The following is a 14,484-nucleotide window of genomic DNA, read 5'->3' as shown; positions in this document are numbered from 1 at the left end:
CGAGCAACACAGAAATCAAGCCCCGCCTGCAACAGGCAAAGGAAGCCATTGGAGACAATTGGACCGAAGGCAAACATGCCTCAACCACAATAGTAGGACATATGCAACACACTCAGAAGAGACCCCCTAAAGCCCCAGGTTCTGGTAAACTGAGGACGCTGTACTACAGGGCATCATAGGACCTCTTCATAAGGCCATTACTTTACTAAAATGTGTATTACATTCATTTATAGTTGGATATTAAGCCAACCTTTGATTATTGGGTTGACTCCTGCTGGATCATGGTTTATAATTCTTTTATATTAGATTTTAGTTTTTTGCTAGATTTAGTTTTATAGTACTCTGAGGATTTTTTTCACATATGTACTCTTAAGAAACATTAATTTTTAGTTTTTTTTTTTGGGGGGATGATGTTTTGACATCAGAGTAATATTGAACTCATAGATTGAGTTGAAAAATGGACCCTCTTCATCTGTTTTTTTTTTTTCTTTCTTAAACCCTTTAAGACATAATGGAAAAATCTTACAGGTACACATGGAAAAGTAAGACGTGATCACAGTTAAAAGTGAAGACAATCTAACTGGAGAGCTTTGACGCCTGTCACCTAATGCAGAAGCTGAATTTCTGAGTGTGATAAGTTGCAGGGCTGAAAGGAATGGTAATTAGTATTTCTCTCCTTCTTCTTCACTCTCTCCTTAAACAAAATACACACCAACCTCCTCATAATCCTTCTCAAGATTATGGAATCTCATAAAGGATTTCTTAGGCCATGCCCTCCCAGTCCTCAGAAAACTCTCCTTCCTCCGCATCCTCACCCACATACCAGTGAATAAAAGCATGCTGAACATACATCAAGTCAAACTTGTGGTCCAGGCAAGCCTAGGCTGCAGGAATGGCAATGGTGTTGCTCAGCATGCACACAGTTTGCTGTACTGTGGCTAGGTCTCCACTAGGTACCAGTGGGAGGCTGGTAATTAATGCCAACTTTGAAGCCAATGGGGCACCAGTACACAAACTGGACGTTGTGTTTGGTCTTCATGGTGGCAATGGCAACATTGACATCTTTGAGAACAACATCGTCATGGTACAACAGGCAGAAAGCCACATATTTACCATGATGGGGTCACATTTCACCATCTGGTTGGTTGGTTAAAACCATGCATTAGTCATCTCTGCTGCAGAAAGATGTTCATGGTAGGTTTTCACAGCAGAGATGACAAGAGCACATGTGGCCAGGGGGAAGTGGATGCAGGGATAGGATACCAGGTTGATGTGGAATTCTGTCAGACCAATATTCAGGGCTTCATCAAATCTGAGGGAAGCAATGATGGAAGACACAACCTGGCTAGTAAGGCAGCTAAGATTAGTGTAGGTTGGGGATTCAATATTGAAACTTTTACGACAGATGTCATAGATGGCTTCATTGTCTACCATGAAGGCACAGAGTGCTCCAGGGTGATGTGGGTAGTGAGGATGGAGCTTGGGGTTCACCAAAAACTGGAAATCTGGGGGACTGGGTAAATGGAGAACTCAAGCTTGGACTTCTTGCCATAATCAACAGAGAGATGTTCCATCATTAGGGAAGTGAACTCAGAACCAGTTTCTTCTCCAAAGCTGTAGAAAATTGAGTCACCCTGAAGACCTGTGCACTGGTCAGCCAGTTTTCAAATTCGGTCCAAGACCAAGTCAAGGATCTCCTTGCCAATGGTATAGTGCCCTGGGCCACAGTTATTGGCAGCATCTTCCTTGCCTGTGCTGAGCTTCTCAGGGTGGAAGAGCTAGCGGTAGGTACCAATGACTATGGGTTCCAAATTTAAAAACATTGCCCTGGGCACATGCTTGCCAGAACCTGTTTCACTGAAGAAGGTGTTGAAGGAGTCATCTCCTCCCCTAGTGATCTTGTCACTTGGCATCTGGCTATCAGGCTGGATGTTGTATTCCAGGCAGTAGAGTTCCCAGCAGGCATTGCCAATCTGGACACCAGCCTGGTCAATGGAGATGGAGATGTGCTCACACATTATGGCTATGGGTTAGCAGGTACAGGTTATAGGAGCATACAGACATTGGGTCCTGATGACTGTTCCTGACAAGCTAAGAGTTGAGGTAAGTAATGCACTCCCTCTTCATTTATTTTTTGGTTTTGGAGAAACTTGTTAAGGTTACAGTTTGGTTTTTAAATGTTTGGTAGCATTCACTAGTAAAGTCATCTGGGCTTGTTCTTTTCTTTGTGGGAAGTCTTTAAAAATATCAATAAAGGTATTTAACTGTTATAAGTCTATTTAGAATCTCTATTTCTTCTTGAATAATTTTTAATAGTTTGTGACTTTTCAAAAATTTGTCCATTTCATCTAGGATTTCTAATATGTTAGGATAGAAGTATTCATATCAGTCCTCTATATTCCTTTTTAGTTTTACATAGTCAACATTTTTTTCATTCTTTTCTCTCTCTCTTTTCTCCTTATCATTCTCTTCTCCTTCTGGCGTATGTACAATGTTGTGCTTGATGGTATCCCACATTTTTCTGAAGCATTGTTTACTTTTTCATTATTTTTATTCTTCTGTTTAGATTGCATAATATCTTGATATATTTTCAAATTTATTTTTTTTCTTTCTACTATATCAAATATGTAGTTGTTAGCTTTAGTCATTTTTTAAAACCATTTGGATATAAAATTTTAATTTCATAATTTTTATTTAATAATTAATAATTTTGATCTGTTTATTGATGTTCTCTATTTGACAGAACATTTTCATCATATCTCCTTTTATTTTCTTTTGGTATGGTTGCCTTTAATTACTTAAAATAACTTCTTAGAAGTCTTTCTTGCTAAGCCCATCACCTGGGCCCCCTTAAAAGAAGTTTCTACTGCCTTTTATTTTCTGTCAATGGGTCACACTTTTCTATTTCTTTCTATGTTACCTAAACTTTGCTGGAAACTTGACATTTTATGTAATATATTGTAGCAACTCTGTATACTGATCCTTAATTCCACCCCAAGGATGCTTAGAATTGGTATAACTGCCTTATAATCAGCTAGGCAATGAATGGTAGTTTTGAAGATGTATCTAAGCCTTGGTTCTACAGTTCTATTATATACTTTAGAGAAGCCTAAAACCACCCCTGTACAAAGAATTATTCACCGAATGTTCATTATATCAATATTTGCTGGAGAGAGAATAGGGAAAGAAAGAAGCAACTTAAATGTCTACCAGCTAGAGGATGGGTGAATGAAAATGTGTTTATGGGTAAATGGAATAAATAGATAAGTGGATACATGGAAAAAGTGTTCTTTTACTTCTGTGTTCTAGCCACAAAATATAGTATCATTTTAAAACGTTAGTATTGGTTGTGGTGGGCACACAATATTTTTATTCTTTTACCATGATTCTCCATTGCATATAAATATGATGTGAATAAGCAGTGCATAAGTAAAAGGAGAAAAATATATTATTTAAAGCATACCTGTACTCTAAAATAATAAAATAAGTACTTTAGGCTGAAGGAAAATGATTCTAATTAGAAAATATACCTACTCAAGTGAATGTAGAGTTACAAATAAGGTAAATGCATACTAAAATATAAACACAAAGGAAGACTCAACAATACAAAATTAAAAAAAAATATCCTGACTTTAAATATAAAGACATAGATAAGTAGAAAGTAAAAGAATGTGGAAAAGTTGGAGCATGAATACACTAATTATTACAAAACTGAAGTGGCTCTATGAATACCAGACAAAGTGTGCTTCAGTTAAAGGAATATTAACAGACAAGGAAAGGTATTTATTTTGATAAAAAGATCAAATAAACAAGAAGACAAGCAAATCTAATGTCTGTTCATCTAACAATAGAATTTCAAAGTACATTAAAAGACAATAAACAGATGGAAAAAATAAACTGTCCAATTCACAATATAGTTGGATATTTCAACCTTTCTCTTGTCATATGTGACAGAACAAATACACAGAAAATTGGTAAGAATATAAAAATTAAAATTATTATGAAATATTTGTAACTAATTAATATTAATAGACATTACATTTAATAATTTCAGGCTAGATATTATTTTAAAGTGAAAATGGAATATTCACAAAGTAGACAATATTTTGGGCCATAAATCAAGTCGTAGTGAACCTATAAGGATTGGATTCATTAAAAATGGATTCTTTGAAGAGATAAAATTTAATTATGAATCAATAACCAAAATATATTTGTAATATTCTCAGATATTTGTAAATTAAATAACATACTCTGAATAACCGATGGGTCAAAGAAGAAATCAGAAAAGATGTCAGAAAAATTTTGAAAATTGAATAGGGTTAACTATGAAGTATAACATAATGAAATTTGAGGAATACAACTCAAGCAATGCTTAGATAAAAATTTATATTTTAACATTTTATTATAAAAGGAGAATGGTTAAAGTCAATGATCTAAGCTACCAAATTAAGAAACTAGATAAAAGAGCAAATTAAAGCCAAATTAGAAGGTAGATAATTATGGACAGAGAATGAACATCAATATGATAAGAAATGATAGATAAAATTATTGAAAAACACTTGCATCCTTGAAAAGTAGAAGCGAAGCCGTGAAACTCTAGCTAGACTGATAATAAGAAAAAGAGAAAACAGTAGTCAATAATATCAGGAATGTATGAGGCAATATTACAGATCTTAGAGAAAAAGAAGGGTAAGAATAATGGAGGATACAAATAAGGATAATAACACACTTAATGCTAATAATTTTAATGACTTAAAACAAGCTATCAAAACAAACAATATGCCACAGACTATCTGCACTATCCTGCATTTATTTTAAAAAGGTATATTCACAATTAAAAACCTTCTCTCTCACACACACACACACACAAAACCTTCTTATATACTTCCACCTTAAGTCATAAGGGAGTAATTTGTACTAGGCTTGTCTTTCTATAATGACAGCTAGAAAAGTTGACAAACAGGTATATTCACGCTTGCTATAATAGTCAATGTATGACTGACCTGTGAAAAAAATAATCAATCAAGGTGAAGGTGCATCACTGTTGACCCTCTAATCCTCAGACATTGAATAGATAATAGGGGAGTATCATAAACAATTTATCAAATAAACTTTAAAACTTAGTGAAATGTAAACTTTTCTTATAAGACACAAATCACGTTATATTTAATGAAGAAAGACTGACTTCTAACTGCTAACATCAGGAAAATCAGGAAATGTAAAAACAAATCTGCTCCCATTACTTTTATTCAATATTGTACTGAAATTCCTAGTTAATACAAGAAAGCAAACAATATAGTGAAAGGAGTATAGATTGGACATGAAGAAATAAAACTGTCCTTATTTGCAAAAATGCTTGTCTACATAACTAATTCTAACATTTTTGTGAAAATGTATAGATCTCCGAACAGCCAAGACAATTTTAAAACAAAAGAACCAAGTTGAAGGGTGTATAGCATTTTGTTTCAAGACATACTGTGATGATACAGAAGTAAACAGCATATCATACTGGCATAAGCCCAGAAACAAAAATCAATATCACAGAATAGAATGCATAAATAGATACATGTGTAAGTGATCAATGATTTAATGAGGGTGCCAATGTAATTCAGTTTGGGAAGATTGTGTTTTCCATATGCTATCCTAGAGCACCTGGATATATCTTTTAAAAAAGAAATGAGCTTCAGCCCCTACCTCATAAAATATGAAAAATTAACTCAAAATGGACCATAGGCCTAAATAAAAACCTAAAACTATAAAATTCTAGAAGAAAACATAACAAAAAATTAATTGTGAACAGGATGTCAGACAAGATTTCTTAAGACAAAAATCCTCATAAATTGTAAAACAAACAAAATATAAAAAGCCTCTAAGACAAGGGTTTAAAAATAATGTTCAAAAGACCACATTAAAAAGTGAAAAAGAAAGCCAAATGACAGAATACATTTACATTATCTAATTATGCAAAGGGCTTATTGTCAAAATGTATAAAAATCTCTTACGATAATTAGAAGACAAATGACAAAACAAAAATGGATGAAAGATGTTCAATATTTTAGTTATCAAGAAATGAAAAATAAAACACAATAATATATATTACTTCACACATACCTGAAAAGCTAAAATTGAAAAAAAAATGACAATACCAAGTATTGGTGAAGATATGGAGCAAATGGAATTCTCATACATTTCAGATGGAAATGTAAAATGGTATTGTCACTTTTAAAATTGGTTTCCAATGTCTTATAACATTAAAATACACTTATTATACAATCCTACATCAAGGTATTTTACCAAGAGAAATAAAAACATACAACTGCAATAACTTCTCATGTTTATATAAGTTTGCTCATAAGAGCCACAAACTAGAGACAGCCCATATATCCATCAACAGGTGAATAGATAAACTGATTGTGGTACATTTATTCAATGGAATACAACACAGCAAGCATTAGAAAAGAACACACTACTTAAACATGTAACAAAACGAATGAATCTCAAAAATGTAGAGTGAATGAAGTACAATAAAGCACATATGGTATGATTCTATTATATAAAGTTTTAAAAAAGACAAAAATAATCTACAGTGATGTAAATAAGATCAGAAGTTGCTTGATTGAGGAATGAGGTTGTGTTCATGAGGTTTCATGTTGTTTGTGAAAAATTAATCTGGATCTACACATTTTACTTGGTTGTGCTTTACAGTAGGTAAATTACACCCAAGTAGAATGGATTTAGAATGTAGCACATGCCCTGAACAAAATCATTCAAATATAACAAAGCCAAAACATAATGAAATTAATGAAAAGTAGGTCTTTCTCCAGCCCACAGGCAAACACCATACACCATATACAGTTTAGGGTGTATGTCCCTAGAAATAGTATCCATCTATGACAATAAATTTCATATTAAAAAAAAGTTAATAAAAAAAGAGACTACAATATCACTGTTGGTCTTGGTTTCCCAGATGTGAATAAACAGCCTTTTCCCTAATTAATACAAAGGAATGTAAAACATTTTGTAAAGTTTTTTTTTTTTTTTAACGTTTATTTATTTTTGAGACAGAGAGAGACAGAGCATGAACAGGGGAGGGGCAGAGAGAAAGGGAGACACAGAATCTGAAACAGGCTCCAGGCTCTGAGCTGTCAGCACAGAGCCTGACGCGGGGCTCGAACTCACGGACCGTGAGATCATGACCTGAGCCGAAGTCGGATGCCCAACCGACCAAGCCACCCAGGCGCCCCATCATTTTGTAAAGTTTTAAAGTGAGTTTCTTTTGAACTAACATACAGTAGTACATATTCAATGGTTGCTTGTGAAATTGAGCTGAAATAAATTATGATGCATTTTTAGAATATAAAAAAAGCAAAAAAAATCCTTATAAGCGCATAATTGAGCTCTTTTTTAATATTAAAGGAATATATCGATACCTTAAAAGGAACATTCAAAGATGTTTGCTTTTTATACCAAACAATAAAATTCTAAATTAAAGAAATCTCATTTCTTCCAGTATGTGAAAATAGAGGCCAAAAATAATGTTGTATTAAGTTTAATACCTATATTTAATCAATTCCAATGCTTTGGATATAATAGCAGACCAATACATAATTGTTTAATATAGCATATCTAGTTCTCCTCAACCTTGCTACCAAGACTGGAGAATATATTATGGAAAAGGAGCATGTGAAATGTAATTATCAGAGTTTAAGAGGGGGTTGTGTTTTAAATTCGTGTAGCAAATCAGGATTTTAAAAACCACTTTGCTGTACCAAATTTTTACAGCCTAGCCACTTGATTTATAAGGGTTATTTTTCCTTTAAAAAAATCAGTAAGTGAAGTGCCATAATTTTTACTACAGATTTATGTCATGATGAAAAGTTGATCTATTTTTGGAAGATTAAACATAAACTACATAATTTTGATAAATGGTTAGTAATGAACAGATTTCATCTTACTCTCTCCCAATATGATTTTTTTAGCACTAAACTTTCTTGTCATATTCATATACATATTTAACTAAAGGAAGGATTTAATGATGAACATACATTGAAGAATAAAATTAGTTGTCTATTCAAAGAGAAAAGCTTTGAAATGAATAGAAGCAGAAATTACATTTTATGAATATGGGGATTCTGAGCCATTTTACCTAATGATTTGTTAGATTGTGAAAGTACACTCTTTTGTTGTGTGTCTCAAGAATTTTCTTCTTTCCCTTGTGTATTCATATTTTTAACAACAAATCATGCACATTCTTTTGAATTGATGTAAATTCATAATTTAAAATAACATTTACCTAGAACTGGCAAAGTAAATAAAATTTGATTAGACATCTGGTAAACCTGATAAATTCTCAACTTTTTTTCACTGTGATATCATCAGGCAAAACTGAAAAAAAAAAACATATATTTTCCTCCAGTGATTTTACAGAGAAATATTTCAAGATCTAGATTTATGAGATAATTTTCTAGGGTCACCAAATGGATTATTAATAACACCAAAAGTAGGTAAGTATTTCTAGTCTATCAAAATTACCTAAATTACATAATAACTTGCTTACAATATTGTATTGTCTCCTTTTGTATTAATCTACAGCTGGTATTTTGAAATCATCAAGGCATTAATATTGCCTTATGAAAAAAAATATTCACTGTATGTAAAAGTGTCTAAATTAGGAAGTCACTGTTGGACATCTTCAATCATTATTTCGGAGCATATTATTGGTTGTACTTTGAAAAATGACAGTTGAACTTACTATGTTTTAAATAGAAGCAGATGCCAACTGCTAAAAGAACAAAGAACAGCCTACATGACTTGAATGGGACCTATTGGGGATGCTTGGAAATCGTGGAGAAAAAGTAGGCTAGAGAGCATATATGAAGAATTAATCATAGAGTAGAATACTAGAATAGAATTCAACCTTCCAACAGAATCAAGACAGAGCCCATAAATCTCAATATGAAAATCAGTGGGTGTGACATCCAATGTTCTGTATTCCATACCCACCCAGATGTCTCATCTTTTTTTTTTTTTTGTATCAAAGGATTGAGAAATAAAGTGGCAATTTTTATTTTTATTTAAAACGTTTTAATCAATAACTTGTTCAGAATGATGGAACTATTTTACAGCATGAAATTAAATTAAGGACACTTTACATTCAAGTTTGAGTAGTTTCCTTTTATCTAATCTGCAATAGGTTCTGTATTCATTTTGTAATTAATTATAAAGTTCAAACTCTACTATGACGCTGTGATAATGTATTAACTAACATATAGGGGAATTACTTTAATTCTTATAGTTTCATTAGCACATTCAATCACAGTAACAGTATCTTTGTGTTTCAAATATTGTAATGTTTTAACAGATGCATGCACCACTCCTTCTGATTATGGCAGAGAGAGTTACTTAACTGAGCAGTTTTAAAACTTGAACTCGACAAATAATGAATTTACCATCTAAAAGAACCTATTCGAAAATTAGGGCCAACCAATTCAAAACAGTGATGACTGAGCAAATATCTTCTCAAAAAATGATTGCTGCTCTTGATTTAAATTAGAATCAGATGAAAATACATTAATTTTATGAATGTAGAGGGTTTTCTCCTAAATAATAGCACAAAGACAATTAGACCTGTTTTGACAATTACTACTTCATCATTGAAATTATTGGAACTGGACTTTTGGACTTTTCTTAGAAATGAGCCCACATACGAGAAAATGGAAATTAATGGTCCTCACGCAAGAAGCTCTGAGAATGCCGTATTGCTCTAGTGGGCCTCCACTTGGCATGACATCTAATGGTCTCCTGCTATCTATTGTTTGCACCTTGAGAAATAAGATTATTTATGCCAGCCTTGCAAATAAGTACACAACAATTTATCAACACAAATTGTTTTGTCAGCCTGCCTTATCCTATAGTTTTGCCAGTTAATGAACACTAACTTATTTTACCTCAGTAGCCTCACATAAATCACTGCTTGTTCTCAACAAACGTCAGCGGCAGTATTGTCGAAGTTGATAGCAGTACAGCCTAAGTGAGTTAAAATAACATTAGTATTTTATTTGTAGTTGTTTTTTGTAATGTTATAGGTATTTATGCCTATAAAGTTCTACGCCATTTTGACCTAAACATTACCTGCAGTTAATGTAGCATATTGATTTTATGTAGTTTTTCCTTTCTCCTTCCCCAAACTCCACAAAAAATCGTAATACAAAACAAAGGAAAGTCTTACACCAATAAGAAATCGGGGGAAAGAAGAGATAATAGCCTACTGGAAATTACAAAGAGGACAGAAGAATTTAGAATGGCATAGCAAACCACAGAATAGCTAAGAATTAAGCCAGCTCTGGGGAATTGGGGTGGGGTTGGGGAGAAAAGAAATATCAGGCTCTTTCTGGAAATTTATACCCAGAAAGGCTCACATGCCCACTTCTGAAGGTAGATTACGGAGGTGACAAAAGGAACATAGTTTGAATGTGTTAGGCCCTGTATTCCTTTCCTCATAATGATTATTTTCTGCAAATGTGGAATCACAGAACTTTCATGTAACCATCAGGACTGAAGGTGGGGGTGAATTGCAAAACTAAAAAGGGTGAAGTTACACACTTATCTTCATGACAAAGAGTAAAACTCTCACACTCTGAATTTCTCATTACAATCCCTGTTTTTTAACGGCTACTTTCATTTGGATGTTTTCCTACAGGTGAACCATCCTTACTGATATAAAAAGTTTATCGGCAATTGACAGAGTTAGTGTCTGAAAAGTCTGTTTTAATATAGTGAAATGAAGTACCCTGTCCTCAAAGGGAAAAAAAATTTGATAAAGGTAACAAGGTTTAAGTCACATTCACATTCCACCGAAGTGTAATACTAGAACGAAGAGGAAGATGGAGCAGGAGTGTTCCTCCATGACCTGCTCAAACGCATCTGCTACAGATGAAGTAGAAAGGTCTGGGTCTGGATATGTTATTGATCCTGGGTTCTTCAGAAAGCAGTGGAGCATTTCTGTCTTTCTAGATGTCCATCCTACTATGTGTAATCAAGTTATGCACAAAATACTATTTGTGTAAACAACAATTTCCCTTTCTGTCCACTTATTTGTGTAATAATTATAAATAAGCATTTCATTACACATAATATACTACATTTAACCTCTACCTTAGCTGATTATGATACCCATTCTTTTTGTGTAGGTTCCTACCATGTGCACTTCCCTGCTGGCTTACAAAGTTAAAGAACTATTGTTTCATGACATAATCCTTGTGATTTTTAGTAGTAATTTCCAAACTGCACACAGTTCTAGAGTTCTGCAGAGATGGTCAAAGGGCTTAAGAGAGAGAGAGAAAGAGAGAGAGACTGAGCTGAGGAGGGGCAGAGAGAGAGAGAGAATCCTAAACAGGCTCCATGCTGTCAGCCCAGAGCCCGATGCAGAGCTAGAACTCAAACTGTGAGATCATGACCTGAGCTGAAATCAAAACTTACTGGACTGAGCTACCCAGGTTCCCCAAGGGCTTTCTTAAGGGGCTAGTGTGTGTATGTGTGTGCCTATGTATATTTGTGTATGGATGTGTGTATGAGCGCATATGAGTGCATGTGTGCACATGTATGGATCAGAATATATTTATGAAAGTGTATGTGTATGTTTATGCACTTATATGTGAGAGGGGTTTAAAGGAGTGTAGCTTCAGGTCCCCATTTCTTGTTTCAGCTACAGGAGCTGTAATTACTGTAATTAGCTGTTTTGTTTTTAAAGCTCCTTATAAGTTTATATATGGAAAAATAATGTTAGAGAAAGATTAAGAGTGTAAAAGGAGCTCGGCAAACAGCCCGAAATCATTTAGACCTACTTGTCTAAAATAATTAGGGACATATACACTTTCAATCCACATATAATCTTTCAATTTAATTTTAGCAAATATATCCAGCCTTCCATTCTGCTGAACATCTTTTTTTTCCATAAGCAAGATAGCTTTCCATAAATAGCCATATTTTGATCCAGATTTTTTTCTTTTTTCTTTTCCCTGGATCACTTTATGGAAGAATTATAATAAGCAGGAAAATTGGCAAAATCCAAGGATCAGGATGAAAAAAGAAATGGAACGGGGCTAGATAATCCATAAATTGCCCAATAAGCTTTAGAATAATTGAATTGATTCTAGTTCAGAAATGGTTTGGCCTGAAATATTGTTCCTTGTCTGTAGTCTGCATATTTACGTATGCTTTCATAGAAATCAAGGCCAAATCACTTGGCAGAAATATCTTTACCCACTATATTTTGCCATTGTACTAGTGACTCTGAAAGCTTTGTGAAGTTAATAGAATTTGAAATAATTTATATATTTTCTGGAGATTCCTGGAGAGTAGTGAACATTAGTGGAAGCGTTACTGTGTATATAGTATTGTTCGTGACCATAAGTAACATACTTTAAATTTAAGTTTTCAGACATGTGGCAATAGGGAAAAATTAAACTTTTTAATTTTTTTTCTACTCTCAGAAATTAAATTTAAAAAGGAGAATGTGACATTCTCATAAGTAACATGGATGTTGCATTGTATTTCCAATTTTAGACTGCCTGCACTCCATACTCTAATTTCTTAAACGTGGCATTAGGACAACCTCCCAGTCCCTAAATGTTTCTTCTTTTCAAAGCATAGACTCTTGCTTTGTCTATTAGAAAACTTAACTCCTTGTTCCGTTTTACTCACGTATGGTGTTTTCACCATGAGCATCTATGCCACAAGCGTTTTACTGCAAATATTTTTACTATATAACTAATCGGCTGTAAGGCAATTTTGCCATAAAAGATAAAAAAGAAACCGATTGACAGTTTGATAGTTTCGTTAACTGGTTGATGTTTTGGTTTCATTTCTCTATTGATTCAATACTCCCAGTTTTATATGATATAAATCTTAGCTTTTGTAATCATCTATACAATGGTTTTGAACCCACATGCCCCGCAGAACTTTGGCGTGTCTATCAACAGATGTGGCAATATGTCAAGAACAAATAACAGGGTAGGCTTTCACATCCCAATCCGAAGCTCAAATAAAAATATGCATCCTAGGGTTTGGTAACTGATACCTCTCTTATTGAAGGAATACATTCTGGTGAAAAAAGAAAAAGCGTGATGCCAAATGAGGAGACTAATAAACAAGCAAAAAATATACATAATACCATGGATGAAAGACTTTGAAGACAAATGCTAAGGTACAACCCACAATATAAAATCCGTTATTTATGCTGCATTGCCATGAATCTACACATATTTTAAATGTATTCAAATATAACAAAGTCATTATTAAATAAAGTCTTCATTCAAATAAAGTCTTTAATTTCATTTTTCATTTTTTGTGTTTCATTGTCTTTTTAATGAATACCTCTTTTTATTGTTCATGATTTTCTCTTTTACATCAAAACTGCCTTGCAGTCGATTAGTTATACAGCAAAAATGGTTGCAGCAAAGATATTTATGGTAAAACTACCTAGAATCAGTTTTACTATGACTTATGAATGGGCAACACACGGTCTGGATATATGAGATGCAATTTCTGGGTAGGTGTTAAGTTTGCATTTGGATGTGCCATAGAGCTCAAACTTGTGTAAACTTGCAAACTTGTGTAAATAACTTCTCTAATGGCACTGAGTTCCTCAAGGCTCACTCAGAGCCCATCTTCTTTTCTCACGTTCTATCTTTTCATACATGATTGAATCTATTTTCCATAGCTTCAAAAACTTTCTATAACTTGACAATTCCCTAATTATTATCACCAGGCCAGCCATATCTTCTAAGCCTCAGATCTATATAGAAATATTTTTGATCTTTCACTTGCTTTTTGACATTTTCACTTGTGTCACATTGGCATCTCCGTTTTCTTGTTTTCATTTCCAATAGCTGATCTATTAGTGTTACTCATAGTAGAATAGGACATAGTTTAAACAACAAACATTTTTTTCCTCACAGTTATGGAGGCTGGAAGTCTAAGATCAAGGCATGAGCAGGTCAGTGTCTAGTGAATGCTCTCTTTCTGGTTTTCAGATGGCCCATCTTCCCCTTGTTTCCTTACATGGTAGAGGCAGACAGAAACAAGCTCTCCTGTGTCTCTTCATAACACCACAAATCCCATCATAAGGTCTCCACCCTCCTAACCACATTACTTCTCAAAGATCCCACTTCCAAATACCATCCCCTTGGGGTATATGATTTCAACATATGAATTTCTGGGAAAATACATGTATTTCATAACATCAACTCACATTCTGTCATTTTAAAGGTTTTCCTGATGTTTCCTTATGGCACCCTAAGTCACCATCATATCTCTTATCTGGAGTAACTGCAAATATACGTCTGGCCACAGAAATGCTTGGAGAAAATTTTATTATGCTTCTAACTATTTATAATATGAAATTCAAAATTATTAATAAGACATACAGAGCCCTGTGTGATAGATCCCAACTTCTATCTCCAGGCACTATCCTTCCTATTATAT

At 33.8% G+C, this 14,484-nt stretch overlaps 1 pseudogene; it reads right to left on the bottom strand.

The window, feature by feature from the left end:
- Positions 1-662: 662 nt before the first annotated feature.
- Positions 663-2,018, bottom strand: LOC102957189 (annotated as a pseudogene).
- Positions 2,019-14,484: the final 12,466 nt, after the last annotated feature.

This window comes from Panthera tigris, chromosome B3 (genome assembly GCF_018350195.1).
Source record: "Panthera tigris isolate Pti1 chromosome B3, P.tigris_Pti1_mat1.1, whole genome shotgun sequence".
Lineage (NCBI taxonomy): Eukaryota > Metazoa > Chordata > Mammalia > Carnivora > Felidae > Panthera > Panthera tigris.
Note: the sequence above shows the minus strand (reverse complement) of the source record. Positions and strands in the feature narration are given on the sequence as shown.